At 42.8% G+C, this 17,997-nt stretch overlaps 1 protein-coding gene across 2 annotated transcripts in view; it reads right to left on the reverse strand.

Annotated features, from left to right (window-relative positions):
* Nucleotides 1-16,962, reverse strand: part of SDR42E1 (short chain dehydrogenase/reductase family 42E, member 1) — a 94,877-nt gene extending 77,915 nt beyond the window's left edge. Inside the window, exon 1 of one of the 2 annotated variants that reach the window (XM_044081287.1) lies at nucleotides 16,878-16,962. The gene's annotated coding sequence lies outside the window, so the exon portion shown is untranslated. Of the gene's footprint in view, nucleotides 1-16,775; nucleotides 16,857-16,877 lie in introns of those variants that run through there. The other variant, XM_044081288.1, reaches the window with a different exon arrangement.
* Nucleotides 16,963-17,997: the final 1,035 nt, after the last annotated feature.

A 17,997-nucleotide genomic window follows, 5' to 3' on the forward strand; every position in this document is an offset into this window, starting at 1 on the left:
CAGTAAGACTTTCAGGAGTGGCCAGTGTCACCAAAAAGATGTAGGTCCTCTCAAAGTTTAAACATATTCTCTAAAGGACCAGCCACCTTGAAAAGTTTAAATACATATACAAAAATTAAAGAACATGAAGATTCTAAACAGTTATTTATATTAAACACTAGAGTTTCATTCAAAGGAAATATTAAAATAACACAGATGTACAGATTTATACAGCCAAAGAAAAACTGTACTTAACGAATCTCACTATATTTTCCTGACTGATCTAAAGATTTACTATTCCCTGGTTCACTTACTAAAGCAAGGCAAGATGAAGCGAGTGAGATATCCTTCTGTGTCAGGTTCCAAGAAACAGACTGTCCTGAGACTTCAGTCTCACCTAGTATTAAAACATCATTTTTAGTGATGGATTCCAGAATGTCATCACATACATCTGGTCATCTGACTTCTGGTTCCCATGCTACCCCCTTTGCTAGAAGCTGTCAGGATTTAGCAGATAAGTGTCAATAACACACACATACCTTGCTAAAGTTGCATCTTCTGGAAGTTATAAAAGAATTTCAAGCCTCCACCCTTCCGAGTAGCAATTAGTTCACTCCAAAGACAAAGCTTCCTCATACAGACTTTTTGTCTCTGGCTGCACTGAGAACTGTAAAATACAATCTTTATGGCCTAAGCCAGGTAATTTAATTTCAAAGTATTTTTAAACTTAGCTGGACTGAAATTAACCCCTTCTCTTCCAATACCCTTTGTTACAATATATACATTTCAACAGTGACAACAATACATGTATATTTCTTTCTTTGTCCAGCAGGATACACTGTTGATACACTTTTAACACAAGCATCTTTACAAAAATATTTTCAAACACAAGCACCTGTACAAATCAGTTTGATACACAAATGACATGTAATTCTTTACAAAATTCCAGCTGTGCTGGCATACATTACATATCCACTGCCCTACTTCCCCTGGCATACCTAGCAATACATCACAACATCGCAACAGCCATAATGTTTTGACGTTAAAATCTCATGTAAAGTGAAACAAAGCCACATTCCCATCAATGGATGCCACAGCCCATTTGTTAAAGGTCAAGAAAATAGAGGGGCAAAGGTAGTTTTCAAAAAGCATATCTAGGTAGTAGGGAGACATAAGCTAGGCTGTCACAATCAGGTTTAAATCAGGACTGAATGGTTACATTTTACATGAGCTCCACTGGAGGAGGCTTGGGCTCAGAAAAGTCAGGAGCCCTTTATTCAGACTGGATACCACCATTTGTTAACTCTGTAAACAGTCTATGGAGAAGAAGACACACAAAGGCATACCTGAAACAGGCACTTACTGTGGTGCCTGCACTGGCAGTAAGGTATGCATGAGCGTCCTCTCAGGCAGTGGTGTTGACTGCGGTTACTACTTGGTCCTCTGCTCTTTCTGCTATTTAAATGATCTTGGGACCCAACACGTTTTATATGCAGCAGACATCAATGAACTCGCAAAACCTTACCTAGTTTTTACAATATGAATTGATATCAAACTGGAACTGGCTAAATTAAAATATTTTAATTGGAATGACAAAAACAAAAATGAAAGAGAGAGACTGACCACAAATATGCTACTTGGCATCCCAAAACAACTACATAAAACTAACAGTTTAAAGATTACCCACACTAATAGTGCACAATTACCATACATAAAACAGCAATATCATCTGTGAATTTTGTTATGTAAGCATTTTTTTCATTACCGTTCAGAAATTCAGGTTAAAGTCCTAAAATAACTAAAACACATCTCATATGTTCTCTCAGTTGCTGATGCCTGAAGAAAGAAGATCTAAAATCATTAACACTATCTCTTACTTGCCCATTTCTCTCCACAAAATACTTACATACCACAAGTCACAGCAAACAAAATTCTAACATTCAATTTTTCTTCTTATGATCAAGATCACTGCAACACAATTCAAAGAAATATATGGTTGCACATTACTGTGACAGCTAAATTTTTGTTAGATTCTTTGACATTTAAATCACTATAGGCCAGGTACATCCCATCATTTCAAAATAAACTCACCTTCAAAAGTATCACACAAGGAAAAACTCAGAAACCCAACTACTGAGACCTACCTTCTCTCTTACCACTAAAAGAGTTCCTGCATCCTGGAACAATTTAAGGCATAAAATTACGCAAATTGGAAAGTGTACTGCATTTAAGAAACAGCTAAAATCATTAATAGGTAATAAGAATAACCATTACCTTAAATGTGACCTTAACATCCAAAGCAATATTAAGAAAACCAATAAAAAAGTAGAGAGCTACATGGAAAAAAAACATTTTATGAGCATACTCACAAAAATTAATGTAGCCAAAACCTACCTTCTACCCAAATCTATGGATCCCCAATTCTAACCAATTTATAATCATCCATAAAACAAACTTGAAAGCTGTTACAACAAAATTGCCAAGTTTGCTACAACAAAATTGCCAAGTTTGCTACTAACTCAGCTTTGGTTACCCATCACTGTAAAGCTCTGCATTCCCCTAGCTGTCTGGAACTCCCCCTCCACCTCCCCTAGATCCAACTTATAAAAATACATAAAATCATACACAAACCATTAGCCTGACCATTGTTACACCTTTAATGAACACATATTTCCCTAAAAGAACTCTCGGATTAGAAGGCAAATAGCTTCTCACCATAAATAAACTAAATAAAAACTGTATAAATCCCCTAGACAAAAACCTATACTCAGAAGCAAAAAAAATACAACTCTTTACCTCTAACCACCAGTACGATTTCTACCTTACCCAACTTTCCCTAGCAGGAAAAGCTGAAAATAAAAGAAGTTATTACACCTACAGTGACAGTACCCTTCACTATTTTGATGCAAAAACAAAACATATTTTCTAGGAGTGCAGTGGTTTGACGGACTTTAAGGATTCCCTGTGGGATGCACTGTCGGAGATGCTGGGTGGGCAGACTGGTGTGAGGAAGGTGATGCTTTTTCTGAATTATGATACAGAACTGGAATTGCCTAGACATGGTAAGGCCTTGCTGTGTCTAATTATGGTGGTTGCCAAAAAAATAATGATTAGAAAATGGAAAGCAAAATCTAAACCAACTGTATTGGAAGTAGAGAATATAGTAACGGAGATAAAACAACTGGAACTGACATCTTTAGAAAAGGGTAGGAGCAAACTACATCAATGGCCTGGACCAGCTCACTCTTACCCCTACTAGAGGTAACAACTTCCTTGACCTGTTCATTACTAACATGGGCGACCGTTGCTCTACACCAATAGTCAACTCCTACCTGGATAGATCCGACCACAAAATAATCACCTTGGAAATCCACATCCCTCCCACCCCAGCCCACCACCGCAAAGGTAACCACCATGAAAAACTTCTCCAAAACTAACTTTGGGCTCCTAAAAACAGAGGTGGCCAACTTCACGGCATCCATGCAAATGGAGAATAGCTGCATGACTGCTAAGTCATACACCAATGCACTGTACAAACACGTACACAAATGCACGGATCTCGCCATACCCAACAGAACCAAGACACTCTCCTCCAAAAAAGCAAGCCAATTTGGTGTCCCCCTGCTATAAACAAACTCTACAACAGAAGGAAGAAACTGATGCGGAATAAGGTGAAGTCTCAAGACTGGAAAAACTCCCTTATCAGCCTCAACAAAAAGTTGAGATCCCTCATCAAATCCTCTAACGCTACCTATGAAAACAGAATTGCAGCAGATAGTAAAGACAACCACATGGCCTTTTATAGTTATGTAAAGAAACTCCACGGCAATACCCAGATTTGCTCTGAGCTACTGCACAATGGTATCTCCTATACCGAACCAACCGATATTGCCAATATACTGGCCGACAGATTCAGTGCCAACCTTACCCTCCTCCCCCCAAAGGACCAATCACAATTGCCAGGCACCCAATATTACTGCTGCACAGGTTAAAACAGCACTGTCCAAGGCCAAGAATACAGCTTCTATGGGACCTGACAATATCCTTGGCTGTGGTCAAAATGAACTACAGAATGAACTGGCACCTCACCTGTGTGCCCTGTTCAATCACAGCCTCACCTCAGGCTTTGTCCCTTCCGAATGGCACACTGCTACAGTCATCCTTCTACACACAGGAGAAGCGATTACAGACCCTGGGAACTATCGCCCCATTAGCCTGACGAGTCTGATATGCAAAGCTATGGAACACATCATCATGGACCTAATAAACAAGGATATAGGGAATCTCCAAACTCAGGATCCCACACAGTTTGGTTTTGTGAAGGGTAGATCATGCCTGCTCAACCTGGTCGACTTTTTTGAGTCGGTCATCAGTGCTGTGGATGAAGGCAAGGTGGTTCATACAGCCTACCTTGATCTGACCAAGGCCTTAGATACCATTCCCCACTCAGGAATCATAGAAAAACTCACTAAGCCAGGCATCAACCCTATATCACTAGGTGGGTTGCAAACTGGCTCACAAACAGAACCCACAGTGTGAAAGTAGCTGACTCCAAATCAGACTGCCGACCAGTCATGAGTGGAGTCCCACAGGGTTCGGTCCTGGGTCCTCCTCTCCTGTTTGGTATCTACTTCTCTGAAGTCCAGGCCAACATGAAGGGACTCTGGCTGACAAGATTCGCAGACAATTGCAAGTTGGGAGCTATTATTAACTCCCCAAATGATGTTGACATCTTACAGAAAGGCCTCACTACGAGCAACGACTGGTGTCAGAACCATGGCCTTAAGCTCAATGCCAAAAAATGTGTCGTCATCCGCTTTGAGAAAAACCCAGTTCCCATGAATTACCACATCGATGGTAGTCCATTGAGCAGAAAAAGCATTACAAGACATCTGGGAACACTTGCTGACAGCAACCTCTCTTTTGACCACCACATTGCCACTGTGGTCAGAAAGTCATGTGGCACATCTTATTACTAAGGGTTTTGCATTGAGGAAGAAAGAGGTCATGGTCTCCATCTACTCTACCCTCATTAGGCCCATCATAGAGTACAATGCCCCATTTGGCGTGTACCTCACTAGACACCTGCAACAACTGGAGTGGCCGCAAAAGTACCTCACAAAGATGACCCTAGGCCTTAAACACTTGCCCTATATGGACAGACTCAAAAATCTCCAACTATTCTCCGTCTCATATCACCTACTTAGAGGCAATCTCTGCTTGACATACAAAGCCATGTCTGACCCAGCTCTGTTAGAAATGCTACATCTAAAGAAATCCCAATCCCTCCGCACCACATGCTCCAGAGACCTCAACCTCATTACCACAATCAACAGAACATGCTGGAGGGACAGGTTTATAACCCAGAGACTGCTCATGCTATGGAATAGACTTCCCATACATGTCAAGCAGAGCACATCACTGGCCCTCTTCATCAGAAATCTTGATGAGCGGATGGGAAATAGAAAATTCACCCTGAGGATCACTCCAGTGGCTGTACTCGACAGAGGCATCGAGAACTAAGGTCGGGTGGCACAATGCCAGGGTAATCTTATGGGCTAGGCTTATAAAGGCTCCAGGGCCATTAGCCTAGTGCACACCTATGAACATAGGAAAAAAACGGGAATTGTGGGAACAATACATACAGAGGAGGAATGAGGTTCAAAAGAAGGCACGACTTGGCTATGTAATGTTTGACTGAAAATAATTGGGTAGATTATAAGTGATGTATTGCAACTGGGAGTGTGCCAGTATGGGTTGTGATGAAAAATGCTTGCAACTAGGATTGTGTCGGAGTGGTTTGTTTTCATTTATATAAATGCATGATTGCTTATGTTGTAAGTGATGGTTTAGTAAGTGATGGTTTAATAAAGCTGTTTCTTGTTTAAAAAAGGGACAGGAATTGAATAATTTACATAATATTGCTTAGGTTATATAATATATAGCAATATATGTAAAGTATCATGTTTGTAAATGTTTATTTGTTATACAGTTTCATTACTTTTGTATAAATGTAAATTTGCCTACATCACAAGTGATAATTCAATAAAGGTGTGTTTAAAAAAAAATCTAGGAAGGACAAAGCTAAATTTAAGGCAAAAATCATGTAAACTTTGGAGGCATTATGAATCTTCAGCTGAATGCAATAGTTTTACTAACATCCACTGGGTGGATTAAACTAAGCTGTCATTTCTATGGCCACAACAGACAATAGGCCATTAACCAAAAACTGCAATGAAATCCCATGCATCAAAATTTTATAGAATAGTCTTCCTTTCCACATAAAGGGGACACTTCCCTTACTCAAAATACAATTTGGATAAAATGGATGTGTAACTGCAAATACATCCCTGGTTTAGCACTAATGGGTCTTATACACAGGACAAAACATGTAATTACCCAAACATATATGTGTTTTTCCTGTCTTTTGAAACTCATGTCACAAAATTTAACAGCTAACAATTACTATGGAAATCCAGGTATATCCTTAAGATCATCAGAGATGAATAGCTTAGTAAATGCCAATGAACCTATAAACCACGCAGCAATACATGCAAGCCACAAATTAATCAACAATGCCAACACAGTTCAGTGAGGTTTAGCATGATCGATAACACTCATGGCAGAATTATTTTTGTACTACAGACAGGCTGTAAATAAACGCATGACTGGCTGCTGTGAGTAACCATCCAATAAAGGCATATGATGTGCTGTGCAAGTGATACATGTCGGTTCTGAACCATGTTAACAAAGCTGTCAACCTATGGCTTTGTATGGCAGTCCAAAAAATAAGACCATGTGAGGCTTTTCAATGCTACCATGGATGCAAAGTTCTTAGACAAAAGCAAAGTTCAGGTGTCCAGATGCCAGAACAAATTCCAAGGTGGCCGAAAATCCACATTAAGAAAAAACATGAGGTATACTGACAGCCATTATTTTATACAGAAATCATGTAAATAATAAATTAGTTATACCAAGACTTGTACATTACAAAACTGTTACAGTAGACTCCCTCTTATCCGGTCTCACTGGAACTGGACCTTAGGCTGGATAAACGAATGGCTGGTATCAGAAAATGCATACAAAATAGCATCTCTAGGTCATCAATCAGCTAGAAAAACAGGATTTGTGCTAGTATGCATTTTTTTAATGAATATGAAGTTTAAAACTCAAAAGTCTGTCCTTATTTAGTCCAGAGGAGACGGAAGTGTTTTTCTTCCCTATTGTCTTTTGCTAGAGCTATGGCAGAAATTTGATGGCTGGTTAAAGAGGAGGCCAGATAAGAGGGAGTCTACTGTATTTGCAGTTTGCTTACTCAACAAGCACACTATACATAACAAGTCTAAAGAGCAGCACAGTAAGACTCCTATTATTTACACCACAGTTATCTGCTTTGCTTTTGACAAAAGAGTCTAAATGATATGAAACATCTTTGGTTTCCTGATCGTAAAAGCATACCACTGGTTTGTAGCATGGATTCAAGAGTTTTGTTCTTCATGTGAATTTCGTGAAATCCATTTTTCAGTCATTCACACTGCTAACAACTAAATTATAACTTCTAAACCAGCATTATCAAAATTTGCAAATGAATGCTAAATGGCGGTGACTGGATCCCCCCCCCCCCCGATGTATAGTAGTGAAACCCAGGAGCTGACCTAATGGGCCGCAGTAATCATTGGCACACCCATCATGCTCAATACTGGCAATACTTAATATTAGAGAATGTGCACCCTATACACATTTTCCAGCAGGGTGTTAAATGTTCAAGTAATTCTGCTGAAAAGCAAGTGTTCAGACAGAAAAGATAAATGGCTGCCATTTATTTACACTTCCTGAAAAGTGCTTTGCTGTTTAGGAAGAGTAAAACCAACACATTCACAAAAAAAGATAAAAATGAAAGAAATTGTGCATGTGTGCTCGCATTTAAGACAGAGAGAGAACACCTACATGCAAGAAAGAGAAACACATATCGTCTTTAGACTGCAACAGGCAGCCCATTAGCGTGCTTTCCTTTAACACCAAGTATGACACACTAACTTCTGGCATTACTGACTGACTTTAGTCCTCAGTGATTTACCAGCAAACTAATCATTCTACATGGACAGACAAAACTAACTGGCAAAATCAGACAATAATGAGGCATGGCGGACTGTTGCAATGACTTGCATTCTGTGTGTGTGTGTGTGTGTGTGTGTGTGTGTGTGTGTGTGTGTGTGTGTGTGTGTGTGTTTTATTCATTTGCTCACAACAGACACTGCAGCTGTGTGTGTGTGTGTATATGTTTTATATGTGTGACTTGAATAAAAGGGGACAGTGAAATTCCTACAGCTGGACACAATCCCTTTGTTTATGAGTTTGTCATTCTTAATGTGGATGTGTGTGTAGACATTTAATATTTACGTAACAAGAAGTTATGTACTCACCATAACGTTCGATGTATGTGGTCCATCTCGCCTCACATTCTTACCCATGGGTTCGGAGCCGAATGTCGGCTCCGACTCGGCCAAAACTTTTCTAGCTCGAAGTCTTTCTATTGGCTGGGCTTAGTTTGCTGCGAACACCAGCACTCATTCTCCATGCATAACAACACCCAAGGAAAGGAAGAACAAACCAAGAATGAAGGGAGCTCTGAAACCAGACCTAACCTCCAAATCCTCCAGGAGGGGGTAAGTAAGAATGTGGGCAAGATGGACTACATACATCGAACGTTATGGTGAGTACATAACTTCTTGATGTTATGTAGTCCAATCTTGCCTACATTCTTACCCGTGGGACAGCGTCCCTAGCACCTAAATCCTGGGAGGCTCAGTGGAAAATACTCCTGAGCACTGTGGAACCAAAGGAAGACCTGCCCCTAGATACCACATCCAACTTGTAATGAGTAACAAAGGTGTGAGGAGATGCCCAAGTAGCCGCAGCACAAATATCATCCATAGACAATCAGGCCTGATAGGCTGTAGATGTATATACAGACCGAGCAGAGTGAGCCTTTACCGGAAACGGTAAATCTTTACCCCCTGAGGAATAAATGAAAGAAATGCAACTAGAGATCCACCTGGAAAGCATGACTTTGGAGACAGGAGACCCAATTCTGTTTTCCGAAAAGGAAACCAACTGATCAGATTTTCTGAGGTCTTTTGGTTCTGTGCAGATAAAAATGTAATTGTCTGTGTACATCCAATTGATGAAATTTAAATTCTGCCTTGCTTGAGAACTGGGGTAAAAACACTGGCAACTCAATAGATTGATTAAGGTTACTGATTGACGCCACTTTGGGAAGAAAGGAAGTGTTGGGTCTGAGAGAAACCCTGTCCTTATGAAAAATCAAATAAGGGGGGTTGATTGATAAGGCTTGAAGCGCTGAAACGCGTCTGGCTGACGTGATGGCTACTAAAAAAGATGGTCTTCCAAGTTATGAATTTTAAATCACAAGTGGCTGCAGGCTCAAAGGGGGATGAAGTAAGAGCCTGTAGAACAAAGTTTAAATCCCAAGGCATGACAGGTTCTGATACCGGAGGACGAAGTAACAGAGTGCCCTTCGGAAAAGCCGTACAGAGTCTATGAGCCATCAGACTAGGCCCGTTAGTGAAATGAAAGGTAGAAATTGCCGCCAATTGGACTTTAATGGTTGCGGCCGTTGAACCCTGGTTAAAGAGCATAGACAAGAACTCCAATACAGACGAAATTAAAGCCGTGTACGGATCAATCTTTTAGGTATGAGCCCAGATTGAAAACCTCTTCCATTTGCTGTAGTAAATCTTCCTGGAGGAAGGCTTATGAGAAGAAGATAAAATATGAACCACTCCGGTGAGAAATGATGAAGCCTAACTAATAACGGAAGTGGAGTAGCCAGGCTGTCAACCGGAAGGTCCGAAGAGAGGGATGGAGCTGTCCTGACGTGTGTCAGTAAGTCTGGCTGTGGGTGCAGAATCCAAGGAGCGTCCATGAGATAGGGATGGAGAAAGGGGAACCAAATTTGACGAGGCCAGTGTGGAGCAATCAGAATCATTCTGCTTCCCAAGGCTTGCACTTTCTGAATAACCTTTGACAGTAAGGGAACTGGAGGGAAGGCATATAGTAGACCGGAGGGCCAATCATGGACTAGAGCGTCCCTGGGTGACTCCCCCTGAGGGGGGATCAACGTGAAGTAGCTGCTGCATTTGGCATCGAGGGGGCTGGCAAAAAGGTCGCAGCAAGGCTGAACCCACCTGCGGAAGATCTGTTCCGCAACTTGATAGTTCGGGGACCACTCGTAAGGCATCAGAGCAGCCTGTCTGCGATCACACTGGACTTCCCCGGAATGTGCGTTGCCACCAGAAAACGTTGGGAAGACACTGCTAACTGCCACACTCGCATGGCCTCTCTGCAGAGGGGATAGGACTTGGTTCCTCCCTGCTTGTTCAGATACCACACCACTGACATATTGTCTGAATGGATTGCAATAGTCCCGAGAGGAAGAAAACTCTGAAGTGCTTGCAATGCTAGCAGCACAGCTCTCATCTCCAGGACATTGATATGCAGATGCATCTAGTGTTCTTGCCACGTGCCTTGGACTATCCTGCCTAGATAATGCCCCCCCCCCCACCCCATCTGGGAGGCATCCGTGGTCACCGTGACAATTGGGGGCATAGGAACAAAGGGCTTTCCAGCAATCAGATTGTCGGTGCGAAGCCACCAACTGAGATCCTGTTTGTATCTGTCCGTGAGAAGAATAGGGTAAGAAAGTGGAAGACGTTGGAGAGACCACTGGGCAAAAAGAAGCCACTGAAGGAGTCTCATATGTAACCCTGCCAGAGGGACTAACACAATTGTTAGCCATTGTCCCCAATAGTTGGAGGACCCATCTTGCCTTTGCTCTTCTCAGGGGAAGCAGGGCATGAACTTGTTGTTGTAGGACTCCGATTCTTTCCTGTGGTAGAAACACCCGCATGAGGATGGTATCTAGTTCTACACCTATAAAAGTGACACACTGTGAGGGCAACAAGGCAGATTTTTCCCAGTTCAATGTGATACCCAGCTGTTGACATAGGTTTATAGTAGCATCCCTGGTCTGAATCAGTAGATGCCTGGTGGTGGCAGTAAGGAGCCAGTCATCCAGATATGGAAACACCTGGAATCCCTGACGTCTCAAGTGAGCAGTCACCACTGCCATGCATTTGGTAAACACCCTGGGGGTTGTGGTGAGACCAAAAGGCAGGGCTCGAAACTGGAAATGACTGGATCCAAGCCGGAAGCATAGGTGACTTCTGGATGCCCTGTTCATCTTGATGTGGTAGTAAGCATCCTTGAGGTCGATGAAGCACATCCACACTTCTTTTCCCAACAATGGGAGAATAGACTGCAATGTGACCATTCGGAACTTGGACTTTTGTACGTGGGTGTTCAACTGGCTGAGATCTAATATTGGTGTCAGGTCCCCTGTCCTTTTCGGCACCAAAAAGAATCTTGAGTAAGTCCCTAATCCGATCTGGTCTGAGGGGACATGTTGGATGGCTCCTTTCCCTAGCAGCTTTGAAACTTCTGAAGCTGCGTAATCCCTTTCACTGGGTGGAACATCCGGGATTTTCTTGATTGGAAGGGGATCTGATGAGAAGGGGATAACATATCCTCCAGAAATTATTCGTAGAACCCATTGGTCCTGGGTGATGTTTTGCCAGGCCTCCGGGTATAACGAGATTCGACCCCCGACTGGCTCCGGAAACGCACAGTCGGGCCTCCCATCAGGAGCAGCGGTAGGGAGAACCACGAAAGGAATCACAGTCTCCCGAGTTGCGGGGCCTCCTCTGCCTCTAGGGCGGTGTCTCCCTGAATAACCACCCCCCTTCCTCTGCCTCTGGAGGGGGGCTCACCTTGTGCTCCGAGAAAAAACCTCTGTGATTTCTTGAACCACATCTTGCCACCCCTCTGGGCCTTTGGATAAAGCCTAGAGGGAAGGGAAAAACAGACCCCTACAGCAGACAGAGTTTTTCCATCCTGCTCGCACCTGGTGAGGGCGTCTTTCACCATGCTTCCGAACAAAGAGGAACCATCGAAAGGGGCGTCGGTGAATGAAGACTTGAAGGCCTCCACGAAATGACAAAGGCGCATCCAGGCCTGTCTCCTAAGAGCAACTCCTGAACTTGCTGCCCTACTCGCTCCATCGGCTGCATATGAGATCAGCCTCATGGAGGAGTTAACGATGGAATTGAGGGTAGACATCTGAGCGTTAACCGTCTGGGTCACCGCCTCAGAAACGTTACCCGTGAGAGTATCTCCAAGCTCCTTCATGAGATCTCTCTGGAGCCGTGTAAGATGAGATAAATAATTCAGTGACCGTAAGGTAAAGGTCGCTGAAGAAAGGGTACGCTTCCCGTACTGGTCCATGGTCCTAGACTCCTTGTTAGGAGGATGGACGGTGGAAGAAGACTCGGCTAATTCCTTCTGAGTGGTCGCTGCCACCACCATGGCATCCACAGGGACTCCTTTGGACAGAAATTCCTTACCAGGAGGAGCAGACAAAAATTTATTTGGTCTCCTGGGGACTGGTTCCACAGGGTCAGGTGTCTCCCACACCCTTCGACAAACCAAATCCAGAAGCCTGTCGAAGGGTGGAGATACCCAGAAGGCGGAGGGCTGAGCACCAAAGGCCAGCAGGAAGACAGACTCCTCCTCGGAGGGGGCTTTGGATGGCCAGTCACCTCTGTTTCAAAATCTCTAGGATGTCAGAGAAAGAAACATCCTCAGAGGATGACTTGGGGGACCCGTTCGATTCATCGAGGTCGGTGTCAGATGTGAGAGACACGTCCTGGGAATCTATGTGCTTCCTCTTGCACGTCTTCTTTCTGGGTGGCTCCTCAGGCAAGGACTCTGTGGGGACCACTCATGGGGGTACCCTGAGGCCTTGGGTCTCCGCTGTCTAGAGATAGATGGCGATCAGAGACCTGCACCGGTGTAGTAGGGGACAGAGTGACCGACCTGCATGATGTCGCTGAAGACCTGGCCAGCGCACTCTGCGTGGCTTCAAAGGCCGGTCCCCCTGAGTTCGAGGAACGACCAGCCTCCGAAACCACAACAGGAGTCAGACTTCCCTGCGCCGAAGCACCGAGAGGGAGACTAGGAACCGATAGGTGCCCCAAAGCCTCTCTCTCGGGTCCGACCGAAGAATCCTGAGTCCTGAAAGCCGTGGAAGGAGCCGACGGGGTCGGAGCAGACGTCGGCCCCGATAAGCTAGGAGGGGCTGTCGGAACCGACCTAGGGACATCACACGGAGCCGAGAACTCCGGCTCGAAAGCCGAGATACGCTCGGAGGAGGAAGTATCGAAGCAGGTTGAAGGATGGGCTCCGGAGCCAACTGGGTCGGAGCCGAGAACAATTTAGCCAAAACGGGTGACTGAAGGAGTCTCTGCACCACTCTATCGACGTCCACATTTGATAAGGTCCTGAAGGATTTAGAGGATAAGGAGGGAGATCGAGACCTCCTCTCCGAAGGGGACTTGCGAGGAGGTAATGCTGGCCTAATGCTAGGTGATCGGCTCCAATAATTTTGGAACCTATTCGGAGCCGATGCCGGTTCCATAACCACAGACACTTCCTGTGGTCCCGAGGACAATGGAGCCGAGGATGTCGAAGCAGACTTTGCTATTTTATCCAGTGGCTCTGAGGAGACTGATGGAGCTGGAGATTTCTTTTTTGATTTTGAAGATTTTGTCTTGGAGCTGGAAGCAGTTTCCAGACCCTCCTCGAAGGAGGGTTTCAGAAGTCCCTTCAAAATCAACTTATTCTTCCTTTCCTGAAGAACTCTCGAACTAAATGAGTGACAGAAACTGCACGACTCCTGGAGATGGATTGCTCCCAGACAATACACACAGACAGAATGTCCATCTGTAATGGACACTTTATAGTTACACCTAGAGCATTTCTTGAAGCCAGAGGGCTTATGCTCCTTAGAATCTTTAGACATAGTTAGCTACCACAAAGCACCAAAGACAAAAATAAATGACAACAGTACTAACGGTAAAACAGTCACAAGGCGGGAAAAACACTACCACAAACAAAAAACCCCTCAAGATCTCTAACTAAAATGATTCTTTTGCACAACACAGGAGGGGAAGACTAAAACCTCTAATTTAAACGGTTTTAGACCTATAAAGAAATATAACACAAGGAAGCAAGGGACAGACTAGGTCCTCTAACTGAAACGGGCCTAGCCCGTTGGAAACAGCTAGGGGATACTACAGAAAAAATGATCAAACACAAAACTTTTTTACCATACAAGACCAGAACACACAATAGCTATTAAAATAGCTTTTTGTTTTAAACCAATTCTCTACAATGAAGAAAAAGGGTACTTAGCCACAGCCAAGAGCGAGACCACATCAGAGCTACACGAGCGGCAAACGAGATCTGGGGATATAGAGCAGTGCAACATGGGATACCATCTTAGCCCAGCCAATAGAAAGACGTCGAGCTAGAAAACTTTTGGCCGAGTCGGAGCCGACATTCGGCTCCGAACCCACAGGTAAGAATGTAGGCGAGATTGGACTACATAACATCTTACATTTTGGATGTAAAATACTTCCTATAACAATTACATATACTGCAGCAAAGTTGAAACATTAGGTGTGGGAACGATTTTAACATCAAAAATACAAAAAAAGTACACAGTAATATTTTTTTTAAAGAAAGCCTTTTCTCTAGGAGCAATAATGTCCTCCAGGGTGTGTGTTATTTGGGAACTAGTTCCATTCCAGCCTGGGTGGTCATTACTTCCCCAATAAGGCATACCTTGTTCAGCATTATTGCTTGCTTATTGCTTAACATATAAAATATTAATGATACAAGTCATTACTGTACTCCCTACAACAGTGAGAATATCCAAGATCATACCATAGATAGTTTGAGATGACCCTGCATGAGATAAAGCATTTAGAAGTTGTCTCTGGCCATCCTGGGGTAAATTTGCTGTTTCCCATTCATAGATACAAGTTGTGCTTAAATATGGACATGGATGAACTCTGTCTTATGAGGAACAGGAGTCTGTTCCACAACAGCGGTATCCTATTTGAGATTTACCTGTCCCTCCAAACCGTTCTGTTCCAGAAAAGATTTAGATTTCTAAACTGAGTACTTCTGATGCCATTTGCCTTGATGACATCTAATAAATCCATCAGTATTGTGTCAGAGGATGCCTTGTATGCCAGTCACAGGTCACCTCTTAGTTTGTAGGATACTAAGTATAGGGACAGGATATTAAATCGTTCCATATAAGGGGATGTTGTTTAGGCACTGAATCCTTTTAGTAAGGTATTTCTGTGAGCGTTCCTGTTGTTGCATGTGTCTGGAGAGATGCATGCAAAATGGGGCATCATTGCCAATGACTAGCTTAATGAGGGCTGAATAAAAGGGGACAATGAAATTCCCAGAGCTAGACACAATCCCTTTGTTTATGATATGTGCAATACAGAAAGGCTTTCTTACAACAGGCATATGCTGGTCAAAAGTTAGGTCATTGTTCACTTAAATTCCCAAATCCCAAACAACTGGGTCAACTCTTAGGGGTGTTTTGTCAATGTGGTAGTTCCCTGCAATATATGACTTCCCAAAGGATACAATAATGCAATTTTTGGCATCTACATTCAGTCCATATTTTTAGCACAGGGTAGCCAAGTAATAATGAGTAATACATTATTAAGTGCATTATCACAGAGTAAAAATGAAATATATATAGTGATTCCTTCACTACCAATTTTAATTTTATCAAACAATAAATGGTTGACCCATCAGCGGAAAGGACGCATACCTCTCAACTGTCCAGATTTTCACCTCATATTTTTGCTCCATTCCTAATAGTTTTCAGGCAGATCACTGAGGCTTGACATCACTTAATAATGACATACATTTTAAATGCCATGCTTAATTTCCTTCAAAAAATGCAGGATAACACAGTCCCTGCTATGGAGCAATATTTAAAATGTGTCTCTATTTTTGGGCCTTTGTCACCCCCATTATTTTAGACTTTGTCCAAACTAAGTGCGCTAAGCAGTTGAGAAGTAATTCTGGGAAGAATGGTTGGTGGGGATCTTCTCCAACCCTTATAAACACTAATGAAGTGCTGGGGAGAACTGCACATCAAGGTTGTTAAGCTTTCAATCCCAGTTCATTTGCTTTCAGTTACACTGTCAGTTATACTGGGATGTCTGCCAACAAGAGGCAACATCAATTTTTTTAACCATTCCTAATTTCATATTCAGGTTCGAACGTCAATCATCCGGACCACGCCCACTCCTGCCCAAAACTGAAAGAGCCAGTACAGTACAATATCGCATGAACACCATACACTAAAACTGATGTGGTTTTCAAGCTTTGCAAGTAGCGACTATTTTAATTCCTCCCTCTCTTTTTTCTTATTATGGTAGGTGGGGGTGACTTGTAACAACATTCCCTCCCCAACCCAAATCCTGGGAAATGAAGTTCTGTTGTTCATACACAACAGAAAGAAATATTAACCATTTGTGTGAATAAAGTTAGAATGTACATACAATAAGGAAACAACTTGAAAATTCTAGCTCAAGAAAAACTTCCTGTACAAATTTGTACGACTGTACAATATAATTACCAAAAGTGACATCCAACACATCAGTTACACTTCCACTATTCATACTTCCGGAAGTGGCGCTCAACTGTCTGTTTTATACTTCCAGAAGGGTCCCTCAACTCACCACAGTTGCATTGCCAGTATCTACACTTCCGGAAGTATTCATGAATTCCCTAATTACCTTGCTGCTATTTATACTTCCAGATGTATGCACAGAACTTACAACACATAACTCTCTGTATTCTCTTTAACGGTTGCGGCAGCATCACCATATCTTTACAGACCGCATCAAACACACTATTACGTTTAGAATATATTTTCTTACCGCTGTCTCACGGTCCCTGTTAATGTTTGTGGGAAGGAAAACGTCATTTCCGTTCAATACGACGCGTTGCTCCTTCCCTAACCGTTTAAGTATTTGACAATGTGGTTGTTTTTTGTTTTTAATTGTATGTTCCTCAGCTTATCAATAGTTCACTTGCATTTAATAAATTGTGCACGTTTTGTTTTAAATAGTGACAGACACAGATATTTGAGTTTCAGACTTTATATTCTTCAGAAAAGACATAATAATGCAACTCCAGGAGCAATACTTACATTCTGTCTGTGTTTTGGGGCTTTTGTACCCCATTCTTTCTGGCTTTGTCCATGTTTCTTGCATTGAGAGGTATGCAGTTAATGCGTACTTTGCATTGTTCACCGCACAGCCTCGGATGACAGTTACAACTTTCATTATTTTTAGGTCTCTTAATTATGTAAGGCTTCTGTGTTGTAGCAGAAGCTTCCAGGTGTGCATTGTTACTAAAGAATTTGTGGTACTTTTCCGTTATCAGGGCAACACTGCCAATGAGCAGTTTGATGTTTTTTTTTTCCTGTTATCAGCCCAACATCGGAAAAGAACATGTTTTTTTTTAGACTAGAAAGTGGGTTACTGATACCCTTATTTTTCTTAAATTATGTCTGACCGAGTTTTCTGTGATCACGTCAACAGTCGTAATGACCACTTTTTTAAGGCCGACATCGGAAAATACTTTTTTTTTTTGGGGGGGGGGGGGGGGCTGGAAAGCTGAAATAGTACAGTTTTGTACCTACCATAAATGTAGATGTTCGAGGATATCCATTGCTGCAGTCCTGACATATGGGTATTCCGCTGTCCACCATCGGCCCGAATACCAAAGGGCTAGAATCTGGCGTCGGTCATGGCGCTCGAGGCTGACATCAGTATGTGCCAGTACAAATGCGCATGACCGACGCCATACCCTCAGTCTTTCTTGCCTCAGACGTCAGAATGCAAAAAACACCACCCAAAACCCAAACCTAAATAAGGGGGTAGGAGGGAGGGAAACCTGGACTGCAGCAATGGATATCCTCGAACATCTACATTTATGGTAGGTACAAAACTGTACTATGTTCTTCGTCTACCATTGCTGCAGTCCTGACATATG

The sequence above is a fragment of the Protopterus annectens genome, chromosome 8.part0 (genome assembly GCF_019279795.1).
Source record: "Protopterus annectens isolate FY-2018-M chromosome 8.part0, PAN1.0, whole genome shotgun sequence".
Classification (NCBI taxonomy): domain Eukaryota; kingdom Metazoa; phylum Chordata; order Ceratodontiformes; family Protopteridae; genus Protopterus; species Protopterus annectens.